Source organism: Bison bison, unplaced genomic scaffold (genome assembly GCF_000754665.1).
Source record: "Bison bison bison isolate TAMUID 2011002044 unplaced genomic scaffold, Bison_UMD1.0 scf7180017864380, whole genome shotgun sequence".
NCBI lineage: Eukaryota > Metazoa > Chordata > Mammalia > Artiodactyla > Bovidae > Bison > Bison bison.
Window position 1 is genome coordinate 540,542 of NW_011494952.1, and position 10,190 is coordinate 550,731.

Here is a 10,190-nt window from a genome sequence, read left to right on the forward strand (position 1 = left end):
CCTTGCCTGGAGAATCCCAGGGATGGGGGAGCCTGGTGGGCTGCTGTCTATGGGGTTGCACAGAGTTGGACACAACTGAAGTGACTTAGCAGCAGCAGCAGCAGCAGAAGAAGAAGACTTTTTAAGAGATAGTGATCTTAAGATGCTAGGGGCAAACGGGATTTAGAAAGATAAGAAATAAACTGAGGAATGTGGCATGAGTTACAACATAATCACAAGTTAAGTATAGGACACATAAGAGAAAGTAGATAATAGATAATAAAGCCGATTCTGAGAGAATCGCTGAAGCAGGAACTCTGTAGGACAACAATGATTTCTGGAGACAATAAATTTGGGTGGGGAAAACTAAAAATGTCAAACCTCTGACCTAATGCTTTTGTCAAAGTATAAAAGAAAACCTGAAGCTTGAAATAAACATGTAGTTCCATACTATGAGTCAGAGACTACATCATCGTCTGCCGACACCGCTCACACCTTCAGGCTGATACCCTGGCTGCCGGAGCTGGACTCCGGCAGTTTTATTTATTATTTCCTTCCCAACTCTCTGAGTTTCTTCTTATTCTTTACAAAGAAGGCTTTAAAAGCTCAAAAATATAACTTATTCATTTGATCATAACTTCAATAACAGACCATGTAATAAGACTAATAAGAAAAAAAAAAAATATATATATATATATATGTACTTGCTTAAGTCATTTCTGACTTTTTGTGACCCAATGGAGTGTAGCCCACTAGGCTACATTGTCCATGGGATTTTCCAGGGGATCCAGGGGATCTTCCTGGCCCAGGGGATCAAACCTGCTTCTCTTATGTCTCCTGCATTGGTGGGTGTGTTCTTTACCACTAATGCTACTGTATGGCACTAGCGGTAAAGATTTCCTCATCCAGGGGATCTTCCTGGTCCAGGGATCAAACCCGCTTCTCTTATGTCTCCTGCATTGGTGGGTGTGTTCTTTACCACTAATGCTACATAAATTAATGCTGCATACCACTAATGCTATATAAACAAATATACCCTTAGCGAGCTGTTGTTGTTAAAAATAGCCAGTTTGCTTGAGTAGTTATATTATTGCTCTATGAAGTTAGAGAGGAAAAAAAGTTGGGAAATTTAAAATAAACTGCTCTTATTCAAATATATATAACATACAGTATACGTAATAGAAGATATGAATAATTATGTATATTTATGTTTCATCATATATTTTCTAATATAAATAACAACTGTGCTGTGCTTAGTAGTGTCTGACTCTTTGTGACCCCATGGACTGTAGCTCAACAGGGACCTCTGTCCATGGGGATTCTCCGGGCAAGAATACTGGAATGGGTTGCCATGCTTTCCTCCAGGGGATCTTCCCAATTCAGGGATCAAACCCAGGTCTCCCTCATTGCAGGTGGATTCTTTACTGTCTGAGCCACCAGGGACATCCATGAGTACTGAAGTGGGTAGCCTATTTCTTCTCCAGGATATCTTCCCAATCCAGGAATGGAACTGGGGTCTCCTGCATTGTAGGCAGATTCTTTAACTAAGAATCTAACTAGTAATTTAACGAAGAATAGCTAAGCTATTCAGGAAGCCCATAAATAACAACTTCTTGTGTGTAAACATATATCGTATAGCATTACCTACTTATAGAAATTGTACTAATACACACAGTTACGAATGTTTCAAGTTTGGAATTATACTTTATATCATCACTTTTGTCAGAACTGAAACATATTACTTTTTTATTAATTGGGCTTTATCTTTCTATGGCAAGTTGAGATTTAGCATATACTGCTTTTTTTTCCCACTCTGGAATTGTGAGGAAAAAAGCTATACCACACATGTTAAACAGGCAAGGAATAATTTATTCAAAACTTTTGCAATAGGGGTTAAGAAAATTGCAAAAGGGCATAGAGATTAAACTTAATTTTCCAGAAATGAAGTGCAGGATATTTTTTAAGTACTGAGATAGTTAATGGAAATTTATTAGAGGATAGTAACAGGGAATGAAAGTGAAAGTGAAGTCGCTCTGTCTTGTCCAACTCTCAGTGACCCCATGGACTGCAGCCTACCAGGGGAGGTTAGTCAATCTGATTAGGCCAACTGTGTTTGCTAATTAGAACTTTTAGAAGTTAGACCACTACCCTCCCACAGTCACTGGGAGATGTGGACCCCATCTTTCCTGATGATTGTGTTTTTGTAGGATGGCTGCTAGGTCACTGACAAAGATGTTTCTGGGTTGTAAAACTGAGGAGAGGCTGTGAGAAGATTTACATCTCAAAGGAGAGAAATAATTCATAGCTGTAAAGTTTTGAAAGTAAATGCTCTAAGCAAAGGGAGATTAGGGTCCAAGGACTTCCCTGGTGGCTCGGAGGGTAAAGCATCTGCCTACAATGTGGGAAACCTGGGTTCAATCCCTAGGTCAGGAAGATGCCCTGGAGAAGGAAATGGCAACCCACTCCAGTACTCTTGTCTGGAAAATCCCATGGAAGGAGGAGCCTGGTAGGCTACAGTCCATGGGGGCACACAGAGTCAGACAAAACTGAGAGACTTCACTTTCACTTTCAGTCAGGAAGAACTCTACCTAAAATTAATAAAGCAGAGGCCAACTACTGAAGTCAGAGAGGAACTTGCTAGGAGGCTCAGTGGTAAAGAATCCTCCCGTGATGCAGGAGATGTGGATTAGAACCAGGATCAGCAAGATCCCCTGGAGGAGGGCATGGCATTCCAATATTCTTCTCTGGAGAATCCCAAGGACAGAGTAGCCTGGTGGGCTAGAGTCCATGGGGGTCCCAAAGAGTCAGACACTACTGAAGAGACTAAACATGCATGTACACATCACAGTCAGAGTATATAAGTGTGGGAGGGAATACTATATTTTGTAAATTTATTATTTTCTAAAATTAAACAGAGTTCCAAAGAATGCAGAGTTCCAAAGAATAGCACTGAGAGATAAGAAAGCCTTCCTCAGTGATCAATCCAAAGAAATAGAGGAAAACAAGAGAATGGGAAAGCCTAGAGATCTCTTCAAGAAAATTAGAGATACCAAGGGAACATTTCATTCAAAGACGGGCACAATAAAGGACAGAAATGGTATGGGCCTAACAGAAGCAGAAGATATTAAGAAGAGGTAGCAAGAATACCCAGGAGAACTGTACAAAAATGATCTTCATGACCCAGATAATTAAGATGGTGTGATCAGTCACCGAGAGCCAGACATCCTGGAATGCAAGATTAAGTGGGCCTTAGGAAGCATGAATATAAACAAAGCTAGTGAAGGTGATGGAAATCCAGTTGAGCTATTGCAAATCCTAAAAGATGATGCTGTAAAAGTGCTGAACTCATGCCAGCAAATTTGGAAAACTCAGCAGTAGCCACAGGACTGGAAAAGGTCAGTTTTCATTTCAACATAGATGGCAGACCACCAGGCTCCCCCGTCCCTGGGATTCTCCAGGGAAGAACACTGGAGTGGGCTGCCATTTCCTTCTCCAGTGCATGAAAGTGAAAAGTGAAAGTGAAGTTGCTCAGTCAGGTCTGACTCAGCGACCCCATGGACTGAAGCCTACCAGGCTCCTCCATCCATGGGATTTTCCAGGCAAGAGTACTGAATTGGGTCGCCATTGCCTTCTCTGAATCCCTAAGAAAGGCAATGTCAAAGAATGCTCAAAGTACCACACAATTGCATTCATCTCACACGTTAGTAAAGTAATGCTCAAAATTCTCCAAGCCAGGCTTCAGCAATACGTGAACCGTGAACTTCCAGACGTTCAAGCTGGCTTTAGAAAAGGCAGAAGAACCAGAGATCAAATTTCCAACATCCTCTGGGTCGTTGAAAAAGTAGGAGAGTTCCATAAAAACATCCATTTCTGCTTTATTGACTATGCCAAAGCCTTTGACTGTGTGGATCACAATAAACTGTGGAAAATTCTGCAAGAGATGGGAATACCAGACTACCTGACCTGCCTCTTGAGAACCCTGTATGCACGTCAGGAAGCAACAGTTAGAACTGGATGTGGAACAACATACTGGTTCCAAATAGGACAAGTACATCAAGGCTGTATATTTTCACCGTGTTTATTTAACTTTTATGCAGAGAACATCATGAGAAATGCTGGGCTGGATGAAGCACAATCTGGATTCAAAATTGCCAGGAGAAATATCAATAACCTCAGGTATGCAGATAACACCACCCTTATGGCAGAAAGTGAAGAAGAGCTGAAGATCCGCTTGATGAAAGTGAAAGACGAGAGTGCAAAAGTTGGCTTAAAGCTTAACATTCAGAAAACTAAGATCCTGGCACCCAGTCCCATCATTTCATGGCAAATAGATAAATAAAATTGGAAACAGTGACAAACTTTATTTTTGGGGGGCTCCAAAATCACTGCAGATGGTGACTGCAGCCATGAAATTAAAAGATGCTTACTCCTTGGGAGAAAAGTTATGACCAACCTAGACAGCATGTTAAAATGTAGAGGCATTACTTTGCCAACAAGTTCCGTCTGGTCAAGGCCATGTTTTGTTTTTTTTTTTTCCCCCAGTAGTCATGTATGTATTTGAGAGTTGGAGTATAAAGAAAGCTAAGCACTGAAGAATTGATGCTTTTGATCTGTGGTGTTGGAGAAAACTCTTGAGAGTCCCTTGCACTGCAAGGCGATCCAACCAGTCTATCCTAAAGGAAATCAGTCCTGAATACTCATTGGAAGGACTGATGTTGAAGCTGAAACTCCAATACTTTGGGCACCTGATGTGAAGAGCTGACTCATTTTAAAAGACCCTGATAGTGGGAAAGGTTGAAGGTGGGAGGAGAGGGGGGCGACAGAGGATCAGGTGTTTGGATGGCATCACCAACTCAATGGACATGTGTTTGGGTAGACTTGGGCAGTTGGTGATGGACAGGGAAGGCTGGCGTGCTGCAGTCCATGGGGTCGCAAAGTGTTGAACACAACTGGGTGACTGGACTGAACTGAACTGAAAATTAAACTAAGTGTAAATTCATTTGTGTTTATTTCCAAAATATAGACCAGAATAACAGTCAAACGGAAACTGAAATCAGGTTAGATATCTCTCAGAATTAGGTACTATATGTATTCAGAGCAGCCTGTAGTTCAGTTTGGTCCCAAAATACCACCTTAAAAGCTACAAAAATTTCAGAGAAGTGAAGGAGAAAATGACCTGATTTTACATATAAAATACCTTGTATTAGGATAATGTCATTACCAAAGAAGTCAATATCCTTGAAATAGTTTTACTATTGTCATGCAGAATAAGACTTTGGGGAATTTAGAAGGAAAGGATTCTAATTTGATCCTAATTATCTCTGCTTTAATTAGAACTTTCAATGTTCACTTAGTGAGATTTACTGAGGTGTCACAAGAGAAGCACTGGATCTGTCAGTTTTATAACTGGGAAAGATCTTAGTACCATGTCCAACCAGTTCATTTTAAAGAAGTAACAAAGACAAAGCAACTTTCCCACTGGACATATCTCTTACACTTCCTACACACACACACACACACACACACACACAGAATAGTACTCAAAGTAACAGAATATTTTTCTTTCTAAAGTCCTGTGTTCCTAAATTTCATTGCAATGCTATATTCCATTAAGTTGGCTTTACATAATGTTACAATTATTATGATTTATGATTACACACTACTAAAAATTAACATATTGTATTTTGCATGAGACATAAATTGGGATAAATGTTTGATTAAAATGTTCTCTAAGTTCTTTTCATTAAAGGATAATTAAATGTTTTAAATTATTTCTCAATTACTACAACTTACTTTATATGTGAACAATGAAATCCCTAGTTGATTTTGTTAGGCAGTTAGAATAGGAAAAAGGAGCCCAAAATGGCAGTGACTAAAAGACAAAGAAGGGGAAAGCCCGTAAAAATAGAACGAAGGAAGGTCCGAGGACCGGAGTTAGGACCTCAGGTAAAACAAACAGCCCTTCTGGCTAGCCCAATTTACCTAGGTCTGGCCCAGGGGGAGGAGAAAAAAGCACATAAAAAGAGAAGCCAAAATTGAGCTGGGGCCTTTTCTTCACGTCTTTTGGGTCAGTCCACCATCACGCTTTGAGAATGTATTTTCCTTTGCTTGCCAATAAAACTGAGCTCTAACACTGGTCCATCTGTTGCTTCAAATGTTCTGCGGTGAGACAGAACTGAAGAAATTACACACTCCCCCAACAATTTCATTCTCATTCAGGTAAAATGAGCTTTGTGACTTTGCCAATGAGAAACAGAACTCTCAAACTGCTCATTATCAAAGTCCTATAATGAATACATCTATTTCAGTACTGCTGCTGCTGCTGCTGCTGCTAAGTCGCTTCAGTAGTGTCCGACTCTGTGCGACCCCATAGACGGCAGCCCACCAGGCTCCCCCATCCCTGGGATTCTCCAGGCAAGAACACTGGACTGGGTTGCCGTTTCCTTCTCTAATGCATGAAAGTGAAAAGTGAAAGTGAAGTCGCTCAGTCGTGCCCAACTCTTAGCTACCCCATGTTCTGCAGCCCACCAGGCTCCTCTGTCCATGGGATTTTCCAGGCAAGAGTACTGGAGTGGGGTGCCATTGCCTTCTCCGATTTCAGTACTAGTGCTTTCTAAAATTTCCCAGATTTAAAATGTTAGTAAACAAATCTTTAAAAGCACCTACAAGAAAGAATCCATTTTTTAAAGAACATTAGACATTTAATGATTTTTTTTTAGATTTTGCATATTCAATTGAGCCATATTTTCAAGACTAGAACAGTGTTATGCTTAAATGTTTGTGTACTTCAAAATCTGAATGTTGAAATCTTACCCACCCCCCATATGATGATATTAGAAGGTAAGGCCTTTGGGAGGTAATTCAGTCATGAGGATGCAGTTCTCATGAAAGCAATTAGTGCTCTTATAAGGAAAGACAGGTTGTTGGCTAGATGTTCTACCCATTATCAAAAACAGTGTATTGGAGTCTCCTACTCTGTATAGTTGTTGATTTCTCTTTTCAGATCTGTCAATATTTGCTTTATATATTGAGAACAAGGGGACCTTGTTATATATGTATAACTGATATACATACACACACACACACACACACACACACACACACACACACATATAGGACTTTCTACCCAAGAGCAGAAATGCATTCTTCTCAAGTACAAATGTGTCATAAGCATTCATATAAATATGTTTATGCAAACCTGTTTCCTGTTCACTTTACTAAATATATGAGTAAAATTGCTGTGATGTATAATAAGCATATATTGAGATATATGAGAAATGACCACACTCTTTTTCAAATTGACTATATCATTTGCCATTCCCACTGAGATTTTCTTCTGTTGCTCATTTTGCCAAAATTTGGTATTTTCCATCTTTTAAAAATTTAGAACATTCTAGTGGTTGTACAATGATTAATTTTTGTTTAATGACTAATGATGTTGAACATCTTATATGTCATCCATCTGTCTACTTTGGTATAGTGTCTGTACAGGTAATTTGTCTATTTTTTAATTGAATTATTTGTTTTCTTATAGTTGAATTTTGTTTGCAAATATTTTATCCCATTGTTGTAGCCTACAGTGTCATTGAACAGTATCTTTTGCAGACAAAACGTGGCTAATTTTGATGAAGTCTAATTTATCATTTCATTCTTTATACATTCGACTTTTGATGTTTTCTCTAAAAAACCTTTGTCTGAGTCAGTATCACAGTCAGATCTCCCAATATATATCCCCAAAGACGTTTCATAATTTTATTTTATTTATGCCTGTGATTCATGTTATGCTAAAATTTATGTATGTGAATTATGTGTCAAAGTTCTCATCTGCAAAGGGTTATCCAATTGTTTCTGTACTGCTTGTTGAAAAAACTATCCTTTTTCTAATCAATTAAAAAGAAAGTGGCCCCTATGTATCTTCAACATGAATTAGTTTGCATATTTTTGTGAATCTATTTCTTGGATGGTTATGCTTTCCATTGATATATGTAGGTTGCTCTTACCTTTTACTTAGTGTGGTTCTTGGGTATGTGAAAGGTTTTCCTCTGTGTTTCTACTCTACTCTGCAATCTTGTGCTAGTCACAGAAGGGTTTTTCCTCACACTCTTGGCACCTCTCAGAGCTGTAGGCTACTTACTGCTCGGTACTTGATTGTACGACTTGGTACTTGATCAGGTGGGCCCTCAGTTTTCCTAGCAGAGCCTCAGCCTTACAGAGACTTTGTGAGCCTAGACCTTGGATTTAAGACAGTCTCTGAATTCCTGCTTTTCTTCTTCTTTATCAACCTAACACTATGATGGGTTTTGAGTGGGAAAGGGTTTCTTGTAAAAATAATAATAATAACAGACCTCTAGTCTCTTTTGAAACAAATCCTAACCCCAAGAAGGAGTTGTTTTCTGGTTTGGGTTTTGGCTTTGGTTTTTCTTTTTGAGGGGAGGGGGGCGGTATGGTAGGAGACATAGAGCTTTAAATTATCCTCCCATCAAATCATTGGGGGATGGGATAGGAGGGGAAGAAGCCTGTGGGCTGAAAGCGGAGGAGATTCCCAGGCTTTCCCTGAGCCAGATGGGTTTTGCCTACTCCCTTTCCTGAAGCAACATCCCCACATTCTTACTTAGCAATAGTCACTGTGAGGTACTTAGCAAAAGTCACTGTGAAAGTTGTTGAAATCTAGCATTCCATGTCTCCCATATCTTTCAGATATGAGTTTTATTTCTAAGAGGAGAGAATATTTACCTTCCCTACTACAAAAAAAAAAAAAAACACTTCACCCTCTTAGAAGAATTTAATGTGTGGTTAATTAATTAAGTAGAATTGTAGCATGTTAAACAGTATCTTACTTATATCACACTTTTTTCCTTGATATTTTAGATAATAATTTAGTAATAGGTTAAATAATACTTTTATTTTTCCTGACATTTGGATACTTCATAGAAATAATCAGTTAAAATTCTATTATATAGAATGGAAGACAAATTGAGCAGAAGATTGATTTATTTTGCAGACTATAAACTTTGAAATACATAGCGTAAGTTATTATTTTAATTTTATTTCACATTTTTCAGTTGATCCTAATTGCAATTGAGGACAACAAATGAGTTTTGCTATCAGATCAGACACTCAGGAGTGTCTGACTCTTTGCGACCCCATGAATCACAGCACACCAGGCCTCCCTGTCCATCACCAACTCCCGGAGTTCACTCAGACTCGTGTCCATCGAGTGAGTGATGCTATCCAGCCATCTCATCCTCTGTCGTCCCCTTCTCCTCCTGCCCCCAATCCCTTCCAGTATCAGAGTCTTTTCCAATGAGTCAACTCTTCGCATGAGGTGGCCAAAGTACTGGAGTTTCAGCTTTAGCATCATTCCTTCCAAAGAAATCCCAGGGCTAATCTCTTTCAGAATGGACTGGTTGGATCTCCTTGCAGTCCAAGGGACTCTCAAGAGTCTTCTCCAATACCACAATTCAAAGGCATTAATTCTTTGGTGCTCAGCCTTCTTCACAGTCCAACTCTCACATCTATACATGACCACAGGAAAAACCATAGCCTTGACTAGATGGACCTCTGCTTTTGAATATGCTATCTAGGTTGGTCATAACTTTCCTTCCAAGGAGTAAGCATCTTTTAATTTCATGGCTGCAGTCACCATCTGTAGTGATTTTGGAGCCCAGAAAAATAAAGTCTGACACTGTTTCCCCATCTATTTCCCATGAAGTGATGGGACCGGATGCCATGATCTTCGTTTTCTGAATGTTGAGCTTTAAGCCAACTTTTTCACTCTCCACTTTCACTTTCATCAAGAGGCTTTTTAGCTCCTTTAGTACCCTTTCTGCCATAAGGGTAGTGTCATCTGCATATCTGAGGTTATTGATATTTCTCCCAGCCATCTTGATTCTAGCTTGTGTTTCTTCCAGTCCAGCGTTTCTCATGATGTACTCTGCATATAAGTTAAATAAACAGGGTGACAATATACAGCCTTGACAAACTCCTTTTCCTATTTGGAACCAGTCTGCTGTTCCATGTCCAGTTCTAACTGTTGCTTCCTGACCTGCATATAAATTTCTCAAGAGGCAGATCAGGTGGTCTGGTATTCCGATCTCTTTCAGAATTTTTAACAGTTTATTGTGATCCACACAGTCAAAGGCTTTGGCATAGTCAATAAAGCAGAAATAGATGTTTTTCTGGAACTCTCCTACTTTTTCAATGATCCAGAG

General features: G+C 39.4%; 1 protein-coding gene across 4 annotated transcripts in view; it reads left to right on the forward strand.

The window, feature by feature from the left end:
- LOC105001227 (GPN-loop GTPase 3) overlaps nucleotides 1-10,190 on the forward strand; it is a 12,259-nt gene that overhangs the window by 1,415 nt on the left and 654 nt on the right. The window lies entirely within an intron of this gene.